Source organism: Cherax quadricarinatus, chromosome 12 (genome assembly GCF_038502225.1).
Source record: "Cherax quadricarinatus isolate ZL_2023a chromosome 12, ASM3850222v1, whole genome shotgun sequence".
NCBI lineage: Eukaryota > Metazoa > Arthropoda > Malacostraca > Decapoda > Parastacidae > Cherax > Cherax quadricarinatus.
In genome coordinates, this window is record NC_091303.1 from 36,807,855 (window position 1) to 36,820,354 (window position 12,500).

At 40.7% G+C, this 12,500-nt stretch overlaps 1 protein-coding gene across 1 annotated transcript in view; it reads left to right on the forward strand.

Moving 5' to 3' along the window:
* LOC128686682 (tyrosine-protein kinase Btk) overlaps positions 1-12,500 on the forward strand; it is a 559,014-nt gene that overhangs the window by 545,794 nt on the left and 720 nt on the right. The gene's annotated exons all lie outside the window — the stretch shown is intronic.

Consider the following 12,500-nt stretch of genomic DNA (forward strand, 5'->3'; position numbering starts at 1 on the left):
GAACATAAGAACCATGTGTGGCTCGCCATCAGTTGCTTGATCACGCCTGTTTTATGTCATGATCATGTTCCTGTACCTCCTCTCTTCTGGTGGTCTTAGTATTTTAGTCTCTCATAGTCCATGCCCCCTTACTTCTGATACTAGTCTTACTGTGAACCATTAGATCCTCTCTAATTTCTACATATGATTGATCAGGAACGGGGTTCCAAGCTGGTGCCACGTAGTTTAATGCAGGCCTAATGTACATTGTATATGTAATAACTTATGCTTTGTTCATGTTATTTACGGCACTTCTGAGGGTAGCTAGTCTTCTGTATGCCATAAACTGCATATTGTGTCTTATGCACGTGCTGATGAAATTCTAGTGATATGCTTGCAGTGTCAGTTTTCCCAGGTGGTATTCCGTGTACGGTTTTCTCATTCTCACACTTGCTATTGGGATTGAATTTAATTATCTACCTCATTGACCATGCTTGCATTCTGCTCAAAACTTCTGGGAGTACCTTCCCCCTCCCCCTATTCTCCTTGGTTATCTTTATTATTAAGCATCATCTGCAAGCAGTGATATATTTAGGATTTAATTTCCTCTGGTAAAAAAGTTTGTACCTCATGAACAAAGGGGCCCAAACACTTAGGGACACCACTCGTCACACATGCCAACTCCGACACCTTACTTACCATTACTCCTACCTACAATTCATTCAGTGTTTGTGTATCCACTTGAAAACTTTACTACCCCTGCCTTTCCTGTTAATTTGTATGGCAGCTTTATTTCTTACAGTGAGTGTAGATAATCTACCCACCCTCCTCTCTATTTGATGTTGTTCACTGTCATGAAGCTAAGAGATTTCCGAGACGTGGTGACGTGTACTTAGCTCAGTGGTGACGTGTACTTAGCTCTGTGAAGACCTGTTTGTGTGCTCTTGAGTGGTGACCTGTACTTTGAGTGCTGACCTGTACTTAACTCTGTGAAGAAGTGTCTTGTTTGCTCCCGTGGACTGAACCAAGATGCCCTCCATCGAGCAACTTTACCAGCAACTTAAGGAAGAATTGAAGGCAGCGAAGATGGAGATACGGCGATTGACCGAGGAAAACAAGAGGATTCGTAGTAGTCCTCCTGTTTCGAGTCCTCATGTCAAGAAGGGATCGTGGTCAGTGGCTGGACAGCAGGGGACGACGAAGTTGACGATCAAGAAGACGAATGGAAAGCCAGAAACGATGAAGAAGAAAGAGACTGCTGTGGAAACTCCCGTGGAAACCTCCAACGCATTCTCGGTGCTACCCGACGAATGTGAGTCTACTACTGGGATCGTCACGAGGAACGACAAGGAAGGTAAGAATATTGTTGTTGTTGGGGATAGCCAGGTTAGATACATGGATAGGGCATTCTGCTTGAAGGACAGGAGTAGGAGACAAAGGGTATGCTTTCCTGGGGCTGGGATGGAGGACATTGTTAGCCGGCTTGACAACATCACGAACGGTAATGGGATCAATCCTATTATTTGCCTCAGTGCTGGAGGCAATGATGTAGGCAAGCGTAGAAGTGAGGATTTAGTTAGAAAGTTCAGGACAGCTATAGACATGATTAGGAAGAAGGGGGGGCGCCCTGTTATATGTGGCATTTTGCCAAGAAGAGGTGTTGGTAATGAATGGTTGTCCAGAGCAATTGGTATTAATTGTTGGCTGGATAAACACTGTAAGGATAATGCAGTACCATTCATTGACAACTGGGACAACTTCTATGGCCGAAATGACATGTATGCCAGGGATGGGGTTCACTTATCCAGGGCAGGTGTGGGTTTTCTTGCTAACTCAGTTGAGGGGGTTGTTAGGACTTTAAACTAGGATTAGTTAGAGGTATGGGTTTAGAAATGATTAATAATGAGTATGGATATATTGACTTATGCTCTGATATTAAGAATCTTAATAGTAACTGTCATGGAGTAACTCTGGGTAATGATAATTTCAGAAATTGTGTAAAAACAAAGATGAATAGGAAAAATGTGCAGAAGAAAAAACATATGATGGTATTTTATGCTAACAGTCGAAGTGCAAGAAATAAAATTAATGAACTACGTTTGGTAGCATGTGCTGGGAACTTTGATATCATTGCATTAACTGAAACGTGGTATGATTTAAAGAGTCGGGATATGACTGCTGAGTGTAATATTCAGGGATTTAAGTTATTCAATGTGGATAGATGTAATGGGAAGGGGGGAGGAGTTGCATTGTATGTTCGAGAAAATATGAATTGTTGCATAAAAAAAGGTATAAAAATAGATGGAGCAGTAACAGAGTCTGTTTGGGTAGAGTTCGTGGAGGGTCAAGAAAAACTAATTCTAGGTGTAATATACCGACCTCCAGGCTTGGATCACGATAGAGGGAGACTTCTTTGGGACGAAATTGTTAGGGCTTCTGGACACAGTAACGTAGTCATAGTAGGGGACTTTAACTTTAGCCAAATTGACTGGAATTCTTTGACAGGTAATCTAGAGTCCAGTGACTTCATGGAAACAGTTCAGGACTGTTTTCTGAAACAGAGTGTAACTGAACCTACCAGGGGTAATAATTTGCTAGACCTAGTCTTGTCAAATAAGGAAACACTAGTGAATAATCTGGAGATCACTGAAGAGCTTGGCGCAAGTGATCACAAATCCATCACCTTTAGCATTAATTGGGAATGCAAGAATAATGATAATACAGTAAAAATCCCCGATTTTCGTTCTGCCGATTATAATGGACTTAGGGAACATCTGTCTAATCTTGATTGGGGTTATCTAGCTAATGATTTTATTGACGATAATCATACTTATGAATATGAAGGGATCTGCTTTTATGATTGTTTTCTTAATAATGTACACAGTGCCCAGAGTATATACATTCCCCAGAGAGAAATTAGGTCTAATAATAACGATCCCAAATGGGTTAACAGGAGGTTAAAGCATCTATTAGGGGAGAAAAGGGGAATTTATAGGCGCATCAGAAGAGGAGAGGTTAACCTTACTGACCAATATGTTCAGCTTAAAAGAGAAGTAAAAAAGGCGATTAGAAAGGCTAAACGTGACTATGAAATTAGAGTCGCTAATGAATCAAAGACTAATCCAAAGGGGTTCTTTCAAGTGTATAGGACGAAGGTGAAGGAAAAAGTAGGACCTCTGAAATCTGGGAATGGACAGCTGACGGATAATGAACTGGAAATGTGTTCCTTATTTAATGACTATTTTTTGTCAGTTTTTACACAGGAAGATGTAAATGAGATTCCAGTAATTAACAATTATTTAGTTCCTGATGAATTTAAGTTAACTAATATTACTGTCACGAGGGACATGGTTATTAAACAGATAGACAAACTGAAACAAAATAAGTCCCCGGGACCCGATGAGTTGTTTTCAAGGGTACTTAAGGAATGCAAGATGGAGCTTAGTCAGCCATTAACGAGTGTATTCAATGCGTCCATCCTTACCAGTGTTGTGCCAGAGATGTGGAAGATGGCTAATGTGGTTCCTATATTCAAATCAGGGGATAAGTCCACTCCTTCAAATTACCGTCCAATAAGCCTGACATCTATAGTGGGCAAGTTATTAGAATCAATTATAGCTGACATTATCAGAAGTCACCTTGAAGAGCATAACTTGATAAATGAATCTCAGCATGGATTCACGAGAGGTCGTTCCTGCCTGACAAACTTACTGACGTTCTTCAATAGAACATTTGAGGCAGTTGACAGTGATAAGGAATATGATATTGTTTATTTGGATTTTAGTAAAGCCTTCGACAGAGTACCTCACAAGAGACTCTTAAGAAAAGTGGCAGCTCATGGTATAGGAGGTAAAGTTCTAGCATGGATTGAGGCATGGCTTACCAATAGAAAGCAGAGAGTTACCATTAATGGAGTGAAATCTGAATGGGGATTAGTCACTAGTGGCGTTCCACAAGGATCAGTTTTAGGCCCTCTCTTGTTCATAATTTACATTAATGACCTTGATGAAGGGATTACTAGTGACATGAGTAAGTTTGCTGATGATACAAAGATAGGCCGTATAATTCACTCTGAGGAGGATATGAATGAACTCCAGGACGATCTGAACAAATTAATGTCTTGGTCTGAGAAATGGCAGATGAAGTTTAATGTGGATAAGTGTAAGGTACTTGCCCTTGGTAATGAAAATAACCCTCGAAGCTATAATCTAGGTGAAGTAGAGCTTGGTCATACAGAATGTGAAAAAGACTTGGGAGTCATGGTAAGCAGAAATCTAAAGCCAAGACAGCAGTGCCTCAGTGTGCGCAACAAGGCCAACAGATTACTTGGATTTATCTCAAGAAGTATAAGTAACAGAAGTCCAAAAGTTATTTTACAGCTCTATACATCACTAGTGAGGCCTCATTTGGATTACGCTGCTCAGTTTTGGTCCCCTTACTACAGGATGGACATAGACTCATTAGATTAGAGAACATACAGAGAAGAATGACTAAAATGATTTACTGTGTAAGGAACCTCCCGTATGAAGATAGACTTAAAGCCTTAAATCTCCACTCTCTGGAGAGGCGTAGAATGAGGGGAGATATCATTGAAGTGTATAAGTGGATGACGGGCACAAACAAGGGAGACATTAATAAAGTACTGAGGGTGTCGAACCAGGTAAGAACCAGGAATAATGGATTTAAGTTGGATAAATTTAGATTTAGAAAGGACATAGGTAAGTACTGGTTTTCTAACAGAGTTGTAGATGCGTGGAACAGTCTTCCCAGTGGGGTGATAGAGGCTAGGACCTTGGGTAGCTTTAAGAAGAGACTGGACAAATATATGAGTGGGAGGGGCTGGGTTTGATTGGTGTTGGGGGGTGCGGGAGTTGTTTCTTGAGTAGCTTTAGGTAGATGTCGTTTTGATAAGGACCTGCCTCGTATGGGCCAGTAGGCCTTCTGCAGTGTTCCTACATTCTTATGTTCTTATGTTAGAACAGAAGAACATAAGAAAAAAGGAACACTGCAACAGGCCTACTAATCCATGGGGAGCAGGTCCATGTCCACCCCACCCCCTCGGTCACCTCCACTCAAGGAAGGAGCACGGCACCAGACCCAGCAGCACAAGCTAGTCAGGTCCAACTCACACCCACTCATGTATTTATCTAACCTATTTTTAAAACTACACAACGTTTTAGCCTCAATAACTGTACTCGGGATTTGTTCCACTCGTCCACAACTCTATTACCAAACCAGTGCTTTCCTATATCCTTTCTGAATCTGAATTTTTCCAACTTGAAACCATTGCTGCGAGTCCTGTCTTGGCTGGAAATTTTCAGCACGCTATTTACATCCCCTTTATTTATTCCTGTTTTCCATTTATACACCTCGATCATATCCCCCCTAATTCTACGCCTTTCGAGAGAGTGCAGATTCTGGGCCCTCAGTCTATCCTCATAGGGAAGATTTCTGATACATGGGATCATCTTTGTCATCCTTCTCTGTACGTTTTCCAGCGCATTTATATCCATTCTGTAATACGGTGACCAGAACTGAGCAGCATAGTCTAAATGAGGCCTAACCAAGGATATATAGAGTTGAAGAACAACCTGAGGACTTCTATTATTTATACTTCTAGATATGAAGCCAAGAATTCTGTTAGCTTTATTGCGAACACTAATGCACTGTTGTCTTGGTTTTAGATTACTGCTAACCAGAACTCCTAAATCCTTTTTTTGCAATCAGTAGTATTAAGATCTACATTATTTAGTTTTTATGTCGCATGGTTATTTTCCTGTCCAACATTTAGAACTTTGTATTTGTCTATATTAAACTGCATCTGCCACTTCTCCGACCACTGCATCAGTCTATTCAAATCATCCTGGAGTGCTCTAGTGTCCTCATTAGAATGAATTGGACGGCCTATTTTGGTGTCATCAGCAAATTTGCTTATTTCGCTATTTATTCCCTCATCTATGTCGTTTATGTAAATTGTGAACAACAACGGGCCCAACACTGACCCCTGAGGAACACCGCTTGTGACGTGCCCCCATTCTGATTTCTCCCCATTTATGCAAAGTCTCTGCTGCCTATTTGTCAGCCATGCCTCTACCCAGGAAAAAATTTCTCCTCCTATTCCGTGTGCCTTAAGTTTCCTCAATAGCCTCTGATGTGGAACTCTATCGAAAGCTTTACTGAAGTCCATATACACAATATCATATTCATTACCATAATCTACCTCCTCAGACACCTTAGTGAAAAATGTTAGTAAATTCGTAAGACAGGAATGCCCCTTTGTAAAACCATGTTGAGATTCATTAGTCAATCTGTGCCTATCAAGATGGCTACGAATAGCTTCGGCAATTATTGATTCAATAAATTTTTCTACTATGGAGGTAAGGCTTATTGGTCTATAGTTCGAAGCCAAGGACCTGTCACCTGCCTTGTAAATAGGTATTACATTTGTCATTTTCCACTTATCAGGCACTATGCCAGTTTGTAGTGATTTGTTAAAAAGATTAGTCAAAGGTATACTTAGTTCCTCTTTACATTCCTTTAACACCCTTGCAAACAGTTCATCAGGGCCTGGGGATTTGTTAGGTTTTAGTTTCTCTATTTGTCTGAGGACCATGTCACTAGTTACCGCAATCGTGCATAGTTTATTATCGTCCTGTTCTATATAATCTGTTACTTCAGAAATATCGCTAGTAATTTCCTGGGTGAAAACTGAGAGGAAGTAAGTATTGAGAATTTCACACATATCCCTATCACTGTCAGTGATCTGACCAGAGTTACTCTTAAGTGGGCCAATCTTGTCCCTAATCTTACTTCTGTATACCTGAAAGAACTGTTTTGGGTTAGTCTTTGAATCCCTTGCGACCTTAGCCTCATAATCTCTTTTTGCTTTTCTTATTCCTTTCTTTATTTCTCTCTTTAATTGAATATATTGATTTCTTAACCGCCCATCCCCTCTTTTGATACGCCTATGCCTCTCTTTTGACCAATGAGATGTTTTAATCTATTATTCATCCATTTAGGATCATTTTTGTTAGATCTAATTTCCCTACTCAGAACAAATGTTGCCTGGGCAACTAGAACTATGCTCTGAAAACGTCATATTGGCAACCAAGATGACCTACCTGACCCATAGTCAAGACATCCCAATTTAGCCCACCCAGGTAATTTTTCAGTCCCATGAAGTCGGTTAAGCGAAAATCTGGGACAGAGATTTGATTGCAGTTATCTGGGTAATTTCATGATATATTGAAACTAAGTGATTTCTGGTCACTTTCCCTAAGCTCATCATTAACCTCAAGATTATTAATTAGTGAATCTTTGTTGGCAAGAACCAAGTCAAGCAGATTGTTTCCTCTAGTTGGTTCTGTCACAACCTGTTCTAAAAAGCAATCCTGACCGTATCAAGAAAGTCTCTAGACTCAGGATTTTCTGTCATATTGTTCCAATCAATTTGTCTAAAGATAAAATCTCCCATTATCACAACATTTTCACATCTAGATGCCTTATGAATTTCATCCCATAACAGGTTACTGCACTCCCTATCAAGGTTTGGGGGCCTATAACTCACACCCAAAATTAATTTGTCATGACCCTCGAGAAACTGTAGCCAAACAGATTCTATGTTCGATGTTTCTAATCTTATATCATGTCTAAGACAACAATTTAAATTTTCTCTGACATACATCGCCACTCCACCACCCTTCCTGTTGACCCTATCAGCGAGGAATAGTTTATAACCCTGTATGTTGCATTCAGAAGGCATTTCTCTATCTCTCAGGTTGAACCAGGTCTCTGTTATACCAATAATATCTATATTACCTACACTTGCAAGTAATCTTAGCTCATCTATCTTATTTCTTAGACACCTACTATTTGTATAGTAAACCTTAATTAAACCTCCTATTTTCCTCCTGAAGAAGTAGAACCTCCTTCTTCAACACTTCAACCTGAGATTCTAAAACACTACAACAAGCCATGGTGCTTGGTAACACCGCACGCTAACTCACAGAGCTTAGGACAGGTACGACCGCAGGTGACCACTGACCTCAGCTGACCTTAAGTTTATTGCCTCTTATGTATCTATTTCTTTCAAGGTTTCTCTATTCTCTTCCTGTTCAACCTTTTCCAGAACCTTATCCAGCCTGCTGTGTGTGTGCCCGCGCGCACGCGTGTGTACTCAACTAGTACTCGCCTAGTGTGTGTGTGTACTCACCTATATGTGGTTGCAGGGGTCGATTCATAGCTCCTGACCCCGCCTCTTCACTGGTCGATACTAATTCACTCTCCCTGCTTCATGATCTTTGTCATACCTCTTCTTAAAGCTATTTATGGAACTTGCTTCCACTACTTCACTCTCCAGACTATTCCAATTCCTGACAACTCAAAGACTAAAGAAATACTTCCTAACATCCCTATGACTCATCTGGGTTTTCAGCTTCCAATTGTGTCCCCTTGTTTCTGTATCCCATCTCTGAAATATTCGATCCTTGTCCACCTTGTCAATGCCTCTTAGTATTTTATACGTTATCATGTCCCCTCTATCCCTCCTATCCTCTAGTGTCATCAGGTTGAGTTCCCTTAACCTCTTCTCGTAAGACATACCCCTCAGTTCCGGGACTAATGGTGTTGTAAATTTTTGCACTTTCTCCAATTTTGTGACGTGTTTGACTAAGTGAGGGTTCTATGCTGGTGCTGCATATTCCAGTATACGCCTTACGTACACGGTGTACAGTGTCGTGAATGACTCCTTACTCAGATGTCTAAATGCCAATCTCAGGTTTGCCAATCTCCCATATGCTGCAGCAGTTATTTGATTGATGTGTGCCTCAGGGGACATGTTTGTTGTAATGCTTACCCCAAGATCCTTTTCTTTAATTGACGTTTGCAGCTGCCGGTCTCCTAACCTGTACTCCGTCTGCGGTCTTCTGTGTCCTTCCCCAGTCTTCATGACCTTTCACTTACTGGGGTTAAACTCCAGGATCCATTTGTCGGACCATACTTGTAGTTTGTCCAGATCCCCTTGTAATCTTAACTGATCCTCGCCCACTTGTATTCTCCTCATCAGTTTCACATCATCAACGAACAGTGACACTTCTGAATCTATTCCTTCCACCATGTCATTCACGTATACAAGAAACAGCACTGGGCCTAGGACTGAACCTTGTGGAACCCCACTCGACACATGCGCCACTCCGACACTTCAGCACGTACCAACGCTCGTTGTTTCCTTCCTGTCAGGTATTCCCTGATCCATTGGAGTACTTTCCCCGTTATTCCTGCCTGCTCCTCTAATTTTTGCACCAGTCTCTTGTGTGGTACTGTGTCAAAAGCCTTCTTGCAGTCTAAAAAGATACAATCTACTCATCCCTCTCTCTTCTGTCTTACTTCTGTTACCTTATCGTGGAACTCAAGTAGATTTGTGACACGGGATTTCCCATCTCTGAAGCCATGCTGTCATGTATGAGCCCAATCTTTTCAATATGTTCCGCCACTCTTCTCCTGATAATCTTTTCCATGACTTTACATACTATACAAGTCAGTGACACTGGTCTGTAGTTTAATGCTGCCTGTCTGTCCCCTTTCTTATAAATTGGAACTATATGTGCTGTCTTCCACGCCTCAAGCAACTGCCCTGTTTCGATAGATTTACTGAAGATTGCTGCTAGCGGCACGCACAGTTCCTCTGCTCTCTCAGTATCCATGGAGATATGTTATCAGAGCCCACTGCCTTTGAGGTATCGAGTTCCTTTAGCAGTTTCTTCACCTCTACCTTAGTTATGTGTATTGTGTCCAGCACCTGCTGGTGCACCCTACCTCCACAGTTTGCTGGAAGCATTCCCGACTCTATTGTGAATACTTCTCTAAATCTTTTGTTTAGTTCATCACATACTTCCTGGTCACTCGTCGTGAGCTCCCCTCCTTCTTTCCTCGGCCTGATTACCTGGTCCTTGACTGTTGTTTTTCTCTTAATGTGACTGTATAACAACTTTGGTTCAGATTTGACTTTTGATGCTATGTCGTTCTCGTATTGCCTCTGGGCCTCTCTCATTATCCCTGCATATTCGTTTCTGGTTCTTCTGCTCAGCTCCTTGTTTTCTTGAGCCCTTTGCCTTCTATATCTTTTCCATGCTCTAGCACACTTGGCTTTGGCCTCTTTACACCTCCAATTAAACCATGGTCTCACTCTGGTCTTACCATTTTTTCTGCACTTAGTGGTCACTATTTCCATTATTTCATTTACTGTCTTTCCATCTAGTTCTCTTTCCCACTGCACTTCATGCTGGAAACTTCTCATTCCTATGTAGTCCCCTTTTTTGAATTTCGGTTTATCTCTTTGTTCTCGTGCTGCTGCATTCTCCACTCTTAACTCTACAAGATATTCAAAACTCAGGACATCATGATCACTAGCGCCAAGGGGTCTTTCGTGGGTGATATCCCCTATGTCTGAACTGTTCAAGGTGAATATGAGATCCAGCCTTGCTGCAACATCCTCTCCTCTACACTCTGGTTGCATTCCTAACATGTTGGTGCATGAAGTTCTCCAATACAGTCTCCAACATCTTAGCCCTCCATGTTTCTGGTCCCCCATGTGGCTCTAGGTTTTCCCAGTCATTCTGTGATTGAAATCCCCCTTTATAAGCAATTTTGTCCTACCCTTATGAGCCCTCCTGGCCACTTCAGCTAGTGTATCCACCATTGCCCTATTGCGCACATCATACTCTTCTCTTGTCCTCCTGCTGTTAAGTGGTGGATTATAAATCAGTGCTATCATCACCTTTGGACCCCCAGTCTGAAGTGTTCCTGCAATGAAATCATCTGTTTACCTTCTTTCCATTCCTCCCATCTCCTCAAAACTCCACTGGTTTTTATGAGCAATGCTACTCCTCCCCCTCCTCTGTTCTCTCTGTCTTTCCTCATAATCTGATATCCAGGTGGAAAAATTGCATCTGTTCTCATCCATGTAAGTTTTGTGTCTGTTAGTGCTATGATGTCAGGTGATGCATCAATGATGCATTCTTGCCACTCTTCACTCTTATTTGTTATTCCATCTGCTTTGGTGTACCATACCTTTAGCTTCCTTTCCATTACTGTATTTTGGGAGATGGAAGAGGAAGGTGCAGGCTGGGAGGGTGGGAGGCAGGGCAGAATATTATGGGAGGCTGCTGTGATTGTGGAATTAGTGCTTATTTAACAGTGGTTTATGTTGTAGTATCCTGTTCCGTACCACATCTGTCTTGAATGTCAATTTGATTGGTCGATTTATTTCCCTCAAATACTCCCCAAGTCTGTGAAATTTTTCTACCTGAGACATGCCCCTCTCTCCTGTTATTGCAATGATGTTCTTAATCTCTGTTTTCTCCCAATGCTTTCTTTCATCATAAGTCTGCCCTTCAGCCTCCTGAAGCTCATGAATAATTATTGACCTCTCCCTCTCCTCTTCCCATTTCTTTTCCCTCTGTATCTCTGGATCTGATTTAAGCATCTCCTTTGCTGTTTTCCTAATCATCTCCCAGACACCATGATGGCCTGATATTACTGCTGCAAAAGACTGCTTAGCTTCATCCCCTGATGAGAAAACAGCTGCCTGCTGATGTTCCCATTTCAGTCATCCTGCTCCTTTCAGACCTCATCTTTAGATCCTTCTTCAGCACATCCATTTCTTCCTCCAGTCTCTGTATCTTTGCCTCAGCTACTACAGCTCATGATTACCACTTCTTGCTCTCTGCAGATATTTGCTCTAGCGTGTTATTGCAAAGCTCGTTTAACCTTTTCTCCCATTATTGTTCCACTTTCTTCTTGAGCTGTTCTACCCATTCTTCCTTTTCCGACCAGCCATCATCGGTTAACTTGCCTTTACGTCCTCCCTTTTGAGATCCCATTTTGTTTTTGTCCTGTTGGGATGTTTTAGCTGCTTCAGCTTATCTTAAAAATGTGTGTGTGGTGGGGGGATTTATGAGCTAATGTGTTAGGTTTGTCTATGTGTATACGTGTGTGTGTGTATATATATATATATATATATATATATATATATATATATATATATATATATATATATATATATATATATATTGTGTGTGTGTGTGTGTCGTGCCGAATATGTAAAACTGGTCAATTAGCAAGAACTCATTTAAAATTAAGTCCTTTCTAAAATTTTATCTTATACGTTTAAAGATATATTTTTTTCATTAATGTTGATGTAAAATTTATAATTTTGCACCAAAAGGAACTTAGAAAACTTACCTAACCTTATTATAACAAGCGCAATTTAATTTAGCTTAACCCAAGTAAATATATTTTAGATTTGTTTACAGTAATTTAATACCAAACAAACACAGTGAAATATATTTTTTTGGTTAGGTTCAGATTGATTTTGGCGAAATTATTGCATACACAAATTTTCGCTTGTCCTATATGGCAAGATGAGCGTTGCTATTTAAGCCAAGATCGCAAGTTCTGTCTATTCGGCACGATATATATATATATATATATATATATATATATATATATATATATATATATAT